This window comes from Mobula hypostoma, chromosome 10, assembly GCF_963921235.1.
Source record: "Mobula hypostoma chromosome 10, sMobHyp1.1, whole genome shotgun sequence".
Taxonomy (NCBI): Eukaryota; Metazoa; Chordata; class Chondrichthyes; order Myliobatiformes; family Myliobatidae; genus Mobula; species Mobula hypostoma.
This window is the reverse complement of record NC_086106.1, coordinates 104,737,350-104,753,522: the sequence shown is the minus strand read 5'-3', so window position 1 is coordinate 104,753,522 and position 16,173 is coordinate 104,737,350. Positions and strand designations below refer to the sequence as shown.

The 16,173-nt window shown below is 40.2% G+C and overlaps 1 protein-coding gene across 4 annotated transcripts in view; it reads left to right on the top strand.

The window, feature by feature from the left end:
* lnx2b (ligand of numb-protein X 2b) overlaps positions 1 to 16,173 on the top strand; it is an 87,109-nt gene that overhangs the window by 14,644 nt on the left and 56,292 nt on the right. The window contains exon 2 of one of the 4 annotated variants that reach the window (XM_063060964.1): positions 15,625 to 15,679. The exons of 2 other annotated variants lie outside the window; for them this stretch is intronic. The gene's annotated coding sequence lies outside the window, so the exon portion shown is untranslated. Of the gene's footprint in view, positions 1 to 14,287; positions 14,421 to 15,624; positions 15,680 to 16,173 lie in introns of those variants that run through there. One more of the 4 variants, XM_063060965.1, reaches the window with a different exon arrangement.

The window sequence follows — 16,173 nt, the reverse complement described above, 5'->3', positions numbered from 1 at the left end:
AGCCCTTTCAATATTCTACAGCAGGGTTTCTCAACCAGGGTTCTGTGAGAGGTCACTAAGGGTTCTGCGGGAGATCGTGATTTCAAAAAAAAACATTTTTTGAACTTCGCGCAATGTGCGATGCTATTACTCGCAGTGTGGGCAGTGATCGAGCACCTGAATTAGCAATGTTAGAGGTTTCTCACCCCAATATGGCAGTGTGCAGAAGGACCGTGTTTACTTGATTGAGTGTATGGGGATAGGGCAGGCCGCTGGTAATTGGTGAGCACTGTATTGCACGGAGGGGAGGATGGTAAGTGTATTTTCCAAGCATTGAATGGACTGGCCCAACTTGGGCTGGAACGTCATCCTCTCCCTCCTGAATTACCTCCCCCAACTTCCCCTTAAGCACCGCTGCCTGACTTCTGGAAGCGAACAAACTACCAGTAGAGTAGAAAATTAGAAGGAAATTTTCATTCTAAAGACAGTCCAGAGTGGTGATTTTTGATAAGGAGTGTGAGATGGAAGAGACCTCAGCCTACGGACAATTCTGATAAGGTTAATGATGAAGAATTACAGTCTTTGGAGTCAATTCACTACGCAAGTGCAGCAACGAACACAAAAAAAAGTCCGTCTTTACAATGAAAGCTACTTATCAATGGGTTTTACATGGACTGGTGATCCAAGTTGTCCGATTCCATTATGCCTAGTCTGTGGTAAACAACTTACAAACCTAACAATGGCTTCAGCAAAACAGTAATTTACAAATCACAGTATTGTGACATGTATGACACTGGTTATTTTAAATGACTGTTGGAAACTCAAACAGATTTAAGGTTTTGAAACCAAGGTCAGTCAGTAAAAAGGTTCAGAAAGCAAGTTATTTAATAGCTTTAAGACCAGTTCACTCAAGAATGTTTTTAAAAAAACTGTGTGAAAACCTGGACAAAGAGAACACCAATCTCCTGCTACGTACAGAAATCCAATGGCTTAGCAGAGGGAGATGTCTCAACAGGGTGTTTGAGCTGAAAGGAGAAATGCAGGAGAGCTTTCAAGAAAATAGTAGATCAGATTTTGGTGAGTGCTTTGAAGATGAGAACTAGCTGCAGAAACTAGCCTACATAACAGACATTTTTCATCATTTGCACAAGTCTCTGCAAGGCCCTGGAGAAAATGCTTTGACTTCAAGTGACAAGATTCTTGGATTGTAAAGGAAACTAAATTTTTCGAAAAATCATGTTGCAAAAGGTAATCTTGAAGTGTTTCCTCTGCTGCTTGGCTTGAGAGTGAGGAAGGATGTTAGAAAGTCTCGAGTTTTATTGAAAACCATCTGGAAGAACTGTAGAACAAAACTGAACAGTATTTTGCCTCCCTTGTAACACACGTGTATGACTGGGCGAGGGACCCTTTCTCTGAATCCTCTGGTCAGCCTGAGAGCTTGACTTTGAGAGAAGAGAAAGAACTTTGTGAGCTATATACTGATCATGAACTCAAGATGAGATTTACTGACCTGCCCCTGAACAAGTTCTGAATTTCTGTGAAAGAAGACTAGCCTGCCATACGTAGGAAAGCAATGAGCATTTTGCTGCAGTTTTAACTCCTAACATGTGTAAGTAAGCTTTTTCCTTGTTAAACAAGCATCAAGAGCAAGGATAGAAATCGTCTCATTTTAGTTTAAGGTGAAATCCGTGTGTGCTTACCTCAAGTTCAACCCAGAATTGGAAGATTTATTACGTCAAGTCAAGTCGCCTTTTATTGTGATTTGAACCATAAGCTGCTGGTACAATACCCGGTAAAAACAAAACAATGTTCCTCCAGGACCATGGTGCTACATGAAATAACACAAAACTACACTAGACTAAGTGAGACAGCACAAGGCTACACTAGACAACACAAAAACTACACTAGACTACAGACCTACACAGGACTACATAAAGTGCACAAAACAGTGCAGGGCAGTATAATAATTAATAAACAAGACAATAGGCACAGTAGAGGACAAATTACAATATAATAATAAATGATGTAGATGTCAGTCTAGACTCTGGGTATTAAGGAGTCTGATGGCTTGGGGGAAGAACTGTTGCATAGTCTGGTCGAGAGAGCCTGAATGCTCTGGTACCTTTTGCCAGATGGCAGGAGGGAGAAGAGTTTGTATGAGGGGTGTGTGGGGTTCTTCACAATGCTGTTGGCTTTACGGGTGCAGCGTGTGGTGTAAATGTCTGTAATGGCGGTAAGAGAGACCCCGATGATCTTCTCAGCTGACCTCACTATCGGCTGCAGGGTCTTGTAATCCGAGATGGTGCAATTCCTGAACCAGGCAGTGATGCAGCTGCTCTCCTTACATCCTCTGTATAATGTGGTGAGGATGGTGGGTGGGAGATGGACTTTTCTCAGCCTTCGCAGAAAGTAGAGACGCTGCTGGGCTTTCTTTGCTCTGGAGCTGGTGTTGAGGGACCAGGTGAGATTCTCCGCCAGGTGAACACCAAGAAATATAGTGCTCTTAACGATCTCTACGGAGGAGTCGTCGCTGTTCAGTGGAGAGTGGTTGCTCCGTGCTCTCCTGAAGTCAACAACCATCTCTTTTGTTTTGTTCACATTCAGAGACAGGTTGTTGGCTCTGCACCAGTCCATTAGCCGCTGCACCTCTTCTCTGTATGCTGACTCATCGTTCTTGCTGATGAGACCCGCCACGGACGTGTCATCGGCGAACTTGATGATGTGATTCGAGCTGTGTATTGCTGCACAGTCGTTTTACTTTGAGTTTTTAGAATTTATGAAAGGGAAAGAAAGAGATTAATTTCAAGAAATGTAAGCTAAGCTTAACTATCTATTTTTTTCCAAGAAAGATTGGCTATAAATACATTCTCTACTCGAGCATTGAAAGTTATTTTTGGATTATTATATCTACATCTCACTGATCATGCTAACGTACGGTGAGCTGTAGGTATAATAATTTTTTTGCAGGGGTTCCCTGAGACCAGAAAATTATTTCAAGGGTTCCCCCAGGGCAAAAACGTTGAGAAATGTTGTTCTATAGGTTTCAATGAGATCCCCCAACGTTTCTGTAAAATCCACCGAGTACAGTCCTCTAAAATCCTAGAGCCATAAAATGCTCCTCGTATGTTAATCCTTTCATTCTTGGAATCATTCTTGTAAGCCTCTTCTGGACCTCCTCCAATGCCGACACATCTCTTCATAGATAGCGGGCTGAAAACTGCTCATAATACTCCAAGTGCAGTCTGACCAATGCCTTATAAAGCTTCAGCATTATATCCTTGGGAGCCAAGCGAAGCTCCAAAGTTGCAGAACGAACTCTGTTATAGGTATGAACATTTGAAAGTGAAAAGATAAATTGATAGGAAACTTTGGAAGGAATGTGGCTTTGAAAATAAGTGCAAGGGTAAAGGTGCAGAGAGAATGTGTAAAATCCTTGGTGTTGTCTGGTTGAGGTGTAACCAGGAGTGAAGGACGAGATGTGAGAAAGTGAATGACACTAATATTATTTATAGAACCAAAAAGTTCAAGTTGCTATGAAAACATACAAAAGTTATGCAGGGTGCTGAGTCATTTTCACTGTTGGAAGCCAAAGGAATCTGAGGGAACTTCTTTAAAACTTGTTCAGCAAGTTCTTATCAAGAACATTGTTTGTCAGAGGAATTACCTGAATGTGTTCCCAAGAACTCATAAAGAAAACCCAAAGATATGGGAAACAAAAAACGCACAGAATTACTTTTGGTATATGATTCCATCATTAAGTTTGGGACCTGGAAATAAGTGTTCTTGGAGCAGGTAACTGATGACCTGGGTTATCTCAAAGGAGCTGACTAACTGATTGTCTCGTCATTATCGCCTGCAGAAGATCGATGCAACCTTCCTGCTTGGAAATTCTTGGATGGGTTCAAGGAGAGTTCAAATGCCCCATCTAGGTCTCCTTGAAAACCTATCTAGGTATGAGGTACCAGACACATCCTTGTTTATCACTTTGTTGCTCTGAAGGCTGCACAAAAACGCAGGCCAGGGCATCCCATTATCACTATTAAAATCTTTGTTAAATGAATATGGGAATTGTAAACTGAGCCAACATTTAATTGTCCATTCCGAGATGCTCTTGGGAAGGTGGTACTGAGCTGACTTCCTGAACCATTGTAGTCCTTGAAATGTGGGTATACTACAGAATCATAATTATTCTGTGTCCCAGGTTCACTCACAATTTTTCAGGGTGAAGAACATTATGCCAATATCCAACCTCTTTTCTAACACAGGTACATTGGTGGATATTGGATAGGGAGAATGCAGGAGATGATAAATCAACCACGGGCGAGTTCCAGGACTTTGACCTATTGATGGTGAAGGAATGGCAGTATGTTTCCTAGGTGAGATGGTGTGAGGATTGATGGGAACTTCCAAATGATTTCCCCATGCTTTTGTTGCCCTGGTTCTTTGAGCTGGTAGAAGTTACGGGTTTATAAGGTGCTGTTATAAGGACTCTCTGTGAGTTACTCCAGTGCATCCTGCGGATGAAACGAACTGCTGCTTCTCAGTAAGTTTGTTCAGAATGTAGATGAGTCACAGACACAAAGGTTCCAGGCCCTTTCCGAACTAAAGGAGGTCCCAGACAGGTTTTGGTAATGTGTCACAGCTGTCTGTATCACCCTCTTATTTGGGACTAGGATATCCATCTGTATTCCAATCCTAGGTTGCTACTCAGTGATTCCTACTGGAAGTACTTTGACTGTATGCAATTTCTGTAATCCTTGAGATGCAGAGGGGAAGGACTGGTTCCTGTGAAGGTATATCGATCAACGAGTCAACAGTTTGGAGGGAGAAAAGGGGAATTATACCCTAAACAATATATTACCCTGCATTTAAAAGTTTATGAAAAGCAAATGTATTACAACTTATTTGTGCTTTGTGTATAAAAAATGTTTGCAATTATATTTTTTGTTTGTGTGTGTGTGTGTGTGTGTATATGTATATATTTACAGTACACTTTATTTGTTGCCAGGTGGGGCTCAGGAATAGACATTTTTTTTCCAAGTTTTAATCATCCATGAGGATGCTTTGAATCATTCTTCGGGATTGCAAAATTGTACAGTATGTTTAGTGTCTGTTTGAGTTCATAAAATGTAATGTAATATTTCAAATCACCCATTGCTATTTGATCTCCATATATATTCTGTATTACTAATCAGTTCATATTATAGCAGCTCCACCCAGTAATATGTTTAGACTGTTGTTATCGTAGCTGAGTAAAATGCAGATTGGAAGTGCAGTTGACGATAAATGGTGGACTGTTGTGTCGTCTGGAATTCAAGTCAGGGATATCCCAGATGTTCTTATCTGGGACAGACAAAATTTTAATGAGACCTCTTATTATCTCTCATAAGTTGATTTTAAAATTGTCGTACTTGTCCTCCTTGTACTATGCAATTGTTGGCAGCTACTTGTCAACAAAATATAAGGGAGCTTCTTGTTGAGGAATGTGGATCTGTATCCATTGAAGAACTATTGTCTGATGCTGCCTGGCCTGCTGCGTTCACCAGCAACTTTGATGTGTGTTGGTTGTATTAAGAAGGCAGTGACTTTTTTTACTATTTGACTTTCTTAATGTGTTTTGGGGGCAACATTACATCGGTACAACCTGAAGTAAAACTGATCCAGTCAGGGAGGTATTTCTGTTGGGTGTGTTTTACCTTCGTCAAGGATCTCGGTTTTTTTTTTCCTTTTCCTGTGGTTGTCACTAGATCGTGCTCAGGAGTAAAAACCCTTGTCATTGTTTTGCTGATCAGCAACGTTCAGGTTACGTACCCTTATTCTTGGCTTGGCTTTACCTGTCTGTCCACAGGACAGAGGCCAGAGATTATCCTTTATCCCAAAGAGATGAACACCGTGTTACTTTATTCACGTACCATCCCTTCAGCCTTATTGTTGATGAGATTTGTAGAACCAGACTTCCAGCAAGAACTTTGGACTTAATTGCTGACGGCTGTTCATAGGAAAGAATGAATAAAGGAAGAGGTGGTTGTACTGAGTATATATGGCCATTCCTGTTTGTGCAGGCCTCCGGAGTTGTACATTTCAAATGTAAAGCTTGATTTTTGGCAAGATGTCAGAAGCCTGCTAGTTACTACACAACTACATGTTGCTCAGATGCCTATTCGTCTGTGATGACCCAGATGAATGAAGGAAAAATCCCCTTAAAATGTACACAATGAATACAGAGAGCCCAAAATACATAGCTTTCCAATGCTACGGAGGCTAGTAACTCTCCATATTTTGGGCCTAGATCTCTTAGAGTCTGCCTAGCATCAGAAAACATTTGGGTATAGAAAGGCATCCAAGCATTTGCTCCATCTAAGAAAATTAACTAAGAAACTTTTGTGTGATTTATTTTACACCCCTGCAGCATTTATAACTCTATTTCAAACTGATGACAAGATGAATTAAATCAATGAGCAGCAGCAAAGTGACAGAAAATAGAAGATGACCTTAACGTGTGTCTCAGTGGAACCGACCTTTTCAGGCTTGTATATAAAGCCTGTAAATGGTAATGTACTGCTTACATCAGATCAGTCAGATTGTGTGCTGAATGGGAAGACAATGTTTTTTACTGCTTGAATAATAGGTAGTGATGAAGGACTGTCCTAATTTTTCATTTTTTTTGAAATCTGGGTAGATAATCTGCAAACAGAGGAACAAGATTAAGTTACATTAACCTCATCCTAACTAAGGGTTAATGTTACATGTATGGCATGGTAGCATAGTGGCAAGCTTAACCCTTTATAGCACCAGCCATCGGGGTTCAGTTCCTGCTGTTGTCTAAGGAGTTTGTATATTCTCCTGGTGACCACGTGGGTTTCCTCTGGGTGGACCAGTTTCCTCTCATATTTCAAAGATATTCAGGTTCGTAATTTGAAGGCTTGCTATGTTGGCACCAGTAGCATGGTGACGCTCCACAGCACAATCCTCTGATTGTGTTGGTTATTGACGCAAGCAATCCACTAAATGCTTCGATGTTTCATTGTACATGTGACAATTAAAGTTAATATTTAGTGAGATAAACCAGCGTGAACCAGCTGCTGGAATAGCAGAACCATAACTTGGTCAAAAGTCCATGTAAGTAAATGTGGACCATAGAAATGTTCCATTCTAGACACGTTGGTAGCTGTGAGATATTTTAATGTCAGCTAAAAATTAGATTATTTTCCCCCCTGAACGCAAGCTTTATTTATATAATGGGGAACAATAAGTGCTGACCTTGGAAGTCAGGGGTTGGGTGTGTGTGGAGAGTACATTCCATTCTATCAGAGCACAAGGCTTGAAATGTTGTGGACTTAGTGTTTCAGGTCCCTGGGCTTTGAGTGGGGTAAACTGTACATTATCCATTAAATGATCTTAGTCTCATTAAATACTCCTCCTAAATTCCAAATAAGAAGAAATTTTCGAATGGAAGAAGGACACTACCGTGGCTGACAAGTGAAGTCAGAGCCAAAGTAAAAGCAAAAGAGAGGGCTTACAAGGAAGCCAAAGCTAGTGGGAAGATAGAAGATTGGGAAGATTTTAAAAACTTGCAGAAGGAAACTAAGAAGGTCATTAGGAAGGAAAAGAGGAATTATGAAAGGAAGCTGGCAACTAAAATCAAAGAAGATACTAAAAAGTTTTTTTAAGTATATAAAGGGTAAAAGAGAGTTGAGCGTAGATATAGAACCAATAGAAACTGATGCTGGAAATATTGTAATGAGAGATGCAGAGATGGCAAAGGAACCGAATACATATTTTGCACCAGTCTTCACAGTGGAAGATAGCTGCAGTATACCAGACATGTAAGAGTGTCAGGGAAGTGAAGTATAGGGGAATGAGCAAAGAAGTGGCAAATGAAATACAATGTTGGAAAGTGGATGGTCATGCACTTTGGTGGAAGAAATAAACGGACAAACTATTATTTAGATGGGGAGAGAGTTCAAAACACAGAGATGCAAGGGAACTTAGGAGTCCTTGTGCAAGATACCTTAAAGGTTAACCTCCAGGTTGAGTCGGTGGTGAAGAAGGCGAATGCAATGTTGCCATTCATTTCTGGAGGTGTAGAATATAAGTGAATAAAAGCAAGGAAGTGATATTGAGGCTCTATAAGGCACCCATGAGACCACACTTAGAGTATTGTGTGCAGTTTTGGCTCCTTATTTTAGAAAGGATATACTGACATTGGTGAGAGTTCAGAGAAGATTCACGAAAATGATTCCAGGAATGGAAGGGTTACTGTATGAGGAACATCTGGCAGCTCTTGGACTATATTCCCTGGAGTTCAGGAGAATGAGGGGCGATCTCATAGAAACATTACGAATGTTAAAAGACCTGAACAGATTGGATATGGCAAAGTTATGCCCCATGGTAGGGGAGTCTAGGATAAGAGGGCAGTACTTTAGGATTGAAGGACCTCCATTTAGAACAGAGATGTGGAGAAATTACTTTAGTCAGAGGGTGGTAAATCTGTGAAATTTGTTGCCACGAGCAGCTGTGGAGGCCAAGTCACTGGGTGCCTTTAAGGCAGAGATAGATAGGTTCTTGATTAGCCAGGACATCAAAGCGTATGGGGAGAAGTCAGGGGAGTGGGGATGACTGGAAGAATTAGATCAGTCCATGATTGAATGGCGGAGCAGTCTTAATGGACCAGATGGCCAACTTCTCCTATATCTTACGGTCTTATGGTCTAAATCGTACTTGATTTTCAACAAAACTCGTCTTGAGTTTTCATATCCCTAACAAGTGCATAAGTTGCTTTATTGGGAAATAAATATCACAAATGGTCATTGTTTTATGTATATTATGTATAAACTATTACTGCCTATCCTTATAGACTCATGAAGGTGATGGAAAGTCAGCTGGATAATTGTAAGAGGTGGGAGTCAATCACACCTGTGAATTTGTAAAAAGAGTAATGTTGCAGAGTATGGAGAGGTAGACCATACTGATAGCAGTTTGTGGATTTCCACCTTCAGCCACAGGTACAAACAGATATCAGAAGTTTTGTTCTGCTTTAGGCCCTAATGGCAAGCATATGAAAAGTACGTATGAAAACTCCTACAGCTTCGTCCATAAATGAACTGAAATGTCTTCTACATGTTAGACATTTGCAAAAGAAATTCTGTACTTTATTGTGTTTGTTCCTATCCCATATAGGTCAAGGTTGTCGCTGGAATAAGGTTTGGAACACACTTTTTAACATTTGGTTATCCTATACCTGAATTTTTACGGTGGGTGCCAGTGAATGATACGTCTCAAGGAGGTGAAGAAGCTAGGTATTTCATTTTATTTTAGCCAGATTTTAGCTGGGAGTGATTGGGATGTGAATACCAATATACATGCTCACTGAATTTCCTTATCCCACGAGACAAGATTGTCCAGTTCTGTGCAGCACAGTGAGAAGATTGTAACCGATTCCTGCCACAATTAATTCCATGCTTTGTGATGAAAAATATCAACTGCTGTCTGAGAAATGAGTGGGATCCACTCCATTTTGCCTACCACCCACAACAATTCCACACTGATGCTATTTCATTGGTTCTTAACTCAACTCTGGAACATCTGGAAAGCAAAGATGCATACATCTGGAAACTCTTTATCAATTACTGGGCATTCAATATTATCATCCCCTCAAACTAATCAATAGGCTTCAAGACTTTGGCCTCAATACCTCCTTGTGCAATTGGATCCTCAATTTCCTCACTTGCAGATCCCAGTCACTTCAGCTTGGCAAATACATCACCACAATCTCCATCTGCACAGGTGAACCACAGGGCTGTTTCACAAATGAGAAAATCTGTAGATGCTGGAAATCTGAGCAACGCATGCAAAATGCTGGAGGAACTCAGCAGGACAGGCAGCATCTATGGAAACAAGTGCAGTCAACGTTTCGGCCCTTTTTTCCATAGATACTGCCTGTCCTGCTGAGTTCCTCCAGCATTTTGTGTGTGTGTTGCAGGGGGCTGCTTGTTTAGCTGTCTGCTCTCCTCAGTTTACACTTATGACTGTCAGGTTAAGCACAACTCCGATGCCTATTTCAGTTTGCTGACAACACCACAGTCGTTGGCCAAATCAAACTTGGTGATAAATCAGCATATAGAAGGGGAGATTAAACATCTGGCTGAGTGATGCCACAACACCAACCTCTCACTCAATGTCAGCAAGACCAAGGAACTGATTATTGACTAGAAGTGAAAGAAACCAGAGGTCAATGAGCCACATGGGGATCAGGAGTGGAACAGGTCAGCAACTTTAAATGCCTTGGAGTGATAATTTCAGAGGAACTTTTTTGGGCCCAGCACGAAAGTGCAAGTATGAAGAAAGCAAGGCAGCACCTCTACTTCCTTAGAAGTTTGTGAAGAGTTGCCATGAAATCTAACACTTTTACAAACTTCTATAGATGTGGTGGAGAGCCTATGGACTGGTTTCAACATGGAGACACCAATGCCGTTGATCAGAAAATCCTGCAAAAAGTAGTGGCTAGGGCCCAGTCTGTCAGAGGTGAAGCCCCCCCCACCACTGAACACACCTACACAGAGTGCTGTGACGAGAAAGCAGCATTCGTCATCAAGGACCCCCACCACCGAGGCTATGCTCTCTTTGCGCGGCTGTCCTCAGGAAGGAGGTACGGGAGCCGTACAATCCTTGCCACCAGATTCAGGAACAGTAATTGCCCCTCAACCATCAGGCTCTTGAACCAGTGAGGATAACTTCACTTACCCCACCACTGAATTGTTCCCAAAACCTATGGACTCTTCATCTTATGTTCTCGATAATTTTCCGTATTTATTATTTTTTCCTTTTATATTTACACAGTTTGTCTTTTGCGCATTTGTTGTCTGTTCTGTTGCGTGTGATCTTTTATTGATTCTATTTTGTTTCTTGGATTTACTGAGCATGCCCACAAGAAAACTAATCTCAGGGTTGTATTTGGTAACATATGTGTACTTTATAAATGTACTTTGAAATTTGAACAAGATATCGCAGCAACTCATTACCCGGTCACTATTAAATTATTGTCTGTGGGAACTTGTCCAAATTACCTCGATCTTTGAAATGTGACAGCAGTACTTGTAAAAAATACTGAGAGATGATGTTCTGAAAAAGAGATGAGGTGCTACACAAATTTCCACACATTCAGACCCTGATGGTCAATACATTACATATCTCTGTCACTCATGCCAATTATCTTTCTTTTTAATTTCTCCCAAAGTGATCACTGGGTACTAACAATTGATTCATTGTAGAGAGTGAGAAGTATTGACATAAAAAGCAGTCAGTCTCTTGCACCTTTGGTATCTTCTGCTAATGTGAACTGTTTTTGCTTGAATGAAATCACTGGAGAAAATTACTGGTAGATACAAAGCAACTTCTTTATTTGACAAAACAATGTACAGCAGGCATCATATGGAGACGCTTTTGGTGGACAGGTTTGCTGGCCCAATGTGGGGCTTGGTATTTATGTGCTAAACACAAAGGACAATTCTGTATTTACAAAGTATACACAATACTTTTTTTTGAAACTACATACAAACTTCACACCTTCTGATTTACATCCATCCCTCAGACGCCAGTAGTATCTACACTGGGATCCACAGCTTTTTTGGAATGCATTGTTCCAAACTGAATGCACAATACATTTACTTGGTATTTTATGTGCTAAACGTAAGGGACAATTCCATATTTATGAAGTATAGATAATGCTTTATTTGAAACTGCATGCAAACTTCACACCTTCTGATTCACGTTCATCCTACAGACGCCAGCATCAGCTGGACTGGGATTCACAGCTTTTAGGAATGCATTGTTCCAAATTAAATCCACAGTACATTTTCAAGGAACAGAAGACTGGTAGCCAAAGCCATTTGCTAAATGTAAATGACCTAAACCAAAAAATCACTCTAACATGAACCATGTGTAGGAGCCACTCATACTCTGACAAGTAGACTTCAAAGCTAACATTTCTTTGAAGGGTGAAAATATCCTGGGATCACTGGGAAATGAATTGAGATTTAAATGCTCAAGCCTGCACTGAAATTTTCCGATGCCCTATAATAGTCCTTTGCTATTGATAGCTCTTTTGCCCTTGAGGATTCATGGTACAATGGGTATAATTACAAGGGCAAGGTTAATTTAGAAAAATGTTATTTAAATACTGTTACACTGCTTTCCTGTTTCTAAACAGAAAATCTGAAAGAAAACAATTGAATAGTGAATTGCGTCATAGTCATGATTCATAATGGCAGGTACCATCACTCTCAAAACATAGTCTGGAAGACCAGAGGAAATTTAATAACTACACTGTCAGGATTAATTAATTCTGATGTGGTTATTGGAATAAAGTTCAAACAGGACAGCCTTGTGCGGAATGGGAATGTTATCCCCTTGTAGTTTTTGATATCCCGTGTATTTACTGTTCCAACAGCAAAATGTCTCTCTCTGAAATGGCTCATTTACAAGAAAATATGGAAATCTCTTCAGAAAATGATCTCCAGACTGCTAATCTGAGGATTCAGGATTCATACTGAAACAGAGAATTTCTGTGCATTTGCCATGGAGCTTGATCTGAGGAAAGAATTTCAAAAACTCCGTATCTGTGAATTCGGGGACAAATGTGCCAGATTGCTGGAGTTACTGATTGAAGTGAATGCTGGAATTCATGTAAAGTTAAAGTCAGTTCCTTGCATTCAATTTGATAATCTTGAAGCACACTTGTTTTACACTTCTGCGTAATTTACTTCTTTACATGCAATTCTCTCCATCGCTTCTAAATGGGTTGCATTTGCAGAGAGCTCTCTGTCATTCTGTGGACGGATTCCATTTTGGAGCCTGGACTGATTCTTTGCTGATAAAACAACTTGTTGTTACTTGTGCTGCAGCTAAACTCTCCTCTCCCTATGTTGCTGATCGATATGCTTTCCAGAGAAGAAGCTGAATCCTTACCCATTTGTTTACAGGCTTGATTGTCCCAGGATAGATTAATTTTAGAACACTTAGTCATATCCTGGCTAATCACTGAAGAGAGCCCAAAGGGCAAAATTAAGGATAACACAAAGCAAATACTGGAGGAACTCAGCTGGTCAGGCAGTATCTATGGAAAGGAATAAAAAATCGATGTTTTGGGCTTCCTGTTGGGAATGTCTACCCTGTGGGAACATTTTATACTCAACCATTATTAAGGCCTGTGTCTTGTATATTGCAGAGATTCTTTTTATTGAATGCATATACAGCCAGCATTCTGTAATTTCTAACAGCTTGTTCTGTCTTATTGAATTCTGTGTCTGACAATGGACAATTTTAGAACAGCATAATTCAGTAAGTTTTTAATGAGCAATAACACTTGCTAATTTAATTGGCCTCTTGGATTGCTTTATACACTTTTAACCAAATTATTGTCACAGTGGTATTTTACACAAAATGGAGTTTATTGTCAGTAACAGCAGCCAAGACTGTTATTGTCAGGGTGGAAGGTACTAACAACTAGTTGAAAAGCTGAGGAAGGACCCGCCCTTTTTTATTCCCTGAGTTAATGGTGGTGCAGTCAAATTCCCTTTCAGGGAGGTGCAGTAAACATCAGGGAAAGAATGCTGGTGCGACTGATGATGCAACTCAAGGCTTGTTCAAAGATGGTGAAACCAGATCAAAGATCCATGCTTATCTTGGTGTTACATAGAAAGGTGTGGGATCCATTTGGCAGCAGAGGCAGATTAGAAACACATTAATGGCCCTGGTCTGCATACTGAATACGGCTGTAAAGAGCAAGGGGCAGGTTCGGGTAGAGGAATAGTGAAATGTTGAAGCCAAACTTGGAGTTAATGATCTGTAGGTTGTACAAGGAAGAGAGCACACAAGTATAAAGAGTTTCATAAATTGAAGTATGGGAAAAAGAATGATTACTAGTGTATTGAATTAACCCAGTGTCATTAATTTGTGAGTTCATAGGAAAATTGGTGTTGCAGTTTAATCCTTGGTTGAAATGAGTTCAGAACTCCTTATTAATGGAAGAATCAGATCAGAGATAAAACCATAAGACATGGGAGCAAATCAGGCCATTTGACCCATTGAGTCTGCTCCTTCATTCCATCATGGCTGATTCATTATTTCTCTCAACCCCAGTCTCCTGCCTTTCCTGCATAACCTTTGACTCCCTTACTAATCAAGAACCTATTAACCTCCGCTTTAAATATAATCAGCGACTTGGCCTCCACAGCTTTCCGTGTCAGTGAATTCCACAGATTCACCACTGAATCAAAGGTTGTATTGAGCATTAAATAGATGATTTACTTAAATCCAAAAAGACAAGTTCAAAGCCCGAGTTCACTTGAGTAGCTGAAAGTTCCATTATCTTGAATGGAAAGAAATGGGTCAACTAGGCATCAAGGAAAGATCTTTGCTAATGAGTGATTGTTTCCCACCAAGTAGGTTCCTTATATTTATTGACCTTTCATATATTGAATACTTTGTGTTTATTGAAACGTACTTTAATGTTTTGATCTTTTATTTTCTAAACTGATGAATTCTGTACTTGTTACATTAGATCTGACTCTCCCACTCCTGGCTCCCCTCAAGCATCCCTGCATTCTTGTGCCAATCTATAGAGCGATGTTTATGATCCAGGCCTAGTATAGTTGTGTTTATTTTTGATGTATTTCAATTTGACATCATACATTGTGTTTTGGACTGAAAGCTTATCCTGACTTGCAAACAGGATGTGCTGACTGTTCCTGTGGATTCCTTGCTGATTATTTTAAAAATGATTATTTTGACATTGTAATGTGATCCTGGTACTAGGTGCGTGATACTCTTGCCATTCAATACAGTGCACGGCAGGTGATTCTACATTAAGGTGTAGAGGAGTTGGGGTAGGGTGCATATTTCACTATTGCCAAATGTATTAGGAATGAGAACTGACAGCTGAAGTTGTGTTCTTAGTGACTTGGATACCCAAAAATCATATGATCATGGACTTAATGTATTCTAATTTGGGTTAGCTATTACCTCCAGCATTTATGTGTGTTGCTCTGGATTTCCAGCATCTGCAGAATCTCTTGTGTTTATAAATTACTGTTTTTCTCTGTGTAATTACCAGGTAACTAATCTCAAATTTGTCAGTAAGCCCTAATTGTTCATTGTAAAACTGCAAGAAGTATGTGTTTATGTTCGAATTGAATGGGTTGGTTTTCTTGAAGGTTTGGTAACAGATTCTTATATCTAAGTCCAGACATTGATCAAATGACATGAGTTGAATTCTTTTGGAGTAGTTAGGAAGTTTAATTCATCAATAAGTAACAAACTAGGCACTGTACCAGGACCCTGAAACTATGGAAACTTTGTAAGAATTCTTCTAGTTAATTCTTATCCTTTGGGAAAGGGTTATACTATATCTCTGCCATCCTCGTCAGGTTTATTTGACTCCAGACCTGCCTATGCTTTTGATGGTGGTTATGTGAAATGACCTAAGAAATCATTCATTAAGATCAACCAGTGACTGGAGATGGACAGTAAATCCCTAGTTTGCTAGTGCTATCAACATTGGAATAAATAAATAAAGCACCCAATTAATCCAAACCTTGAATAAATATCACTGTTGTAATCAGATGTTTTTGTTTGTTTTAAACACAGTATCTGATGTATTTGAAACTGAAGAGATGAATGATTACACTGAGCGACTCGAGAGGTAGGAATCCTTAGCTCCAGTCTCTCCTGTTTAGTCGTTAGGAAGAGGAATTTGTAAGAGATTTCGTGAGTGCTAGTTATGTTGGCATTGATAATAGAAATTCATGAAAATAAACAAAAATAGAAGCAACTGCAGGCCATTCATCCCTTCAAGCTTGCTTCACCACTCAATAGGACCAACTTTATCTTTTATCAAAATGATATTCCACTCTACCATCCTCCTACTTAAGTACATCCAGCAGCTGAAGGCTGATATATACTTGTGCGTCAAATGTATGCCGTAGGTACGGCGTAACCGTGTACCCTATGCTGTACTCTATGCCGAACCCTATGCCGTAGCCTAACACGCCCAAAATGTAACTACGTGTCGCGGCGACGCAGACCGAGACAACTGTGATTGGTCCGCTTGGTAGCATCGCATTTCCTCCTACGCTGCAATAGCTTCCCATTGGGCGACTGAAGGGCAGGGAAGGAACTCTGGCTGCAATGCTTTTC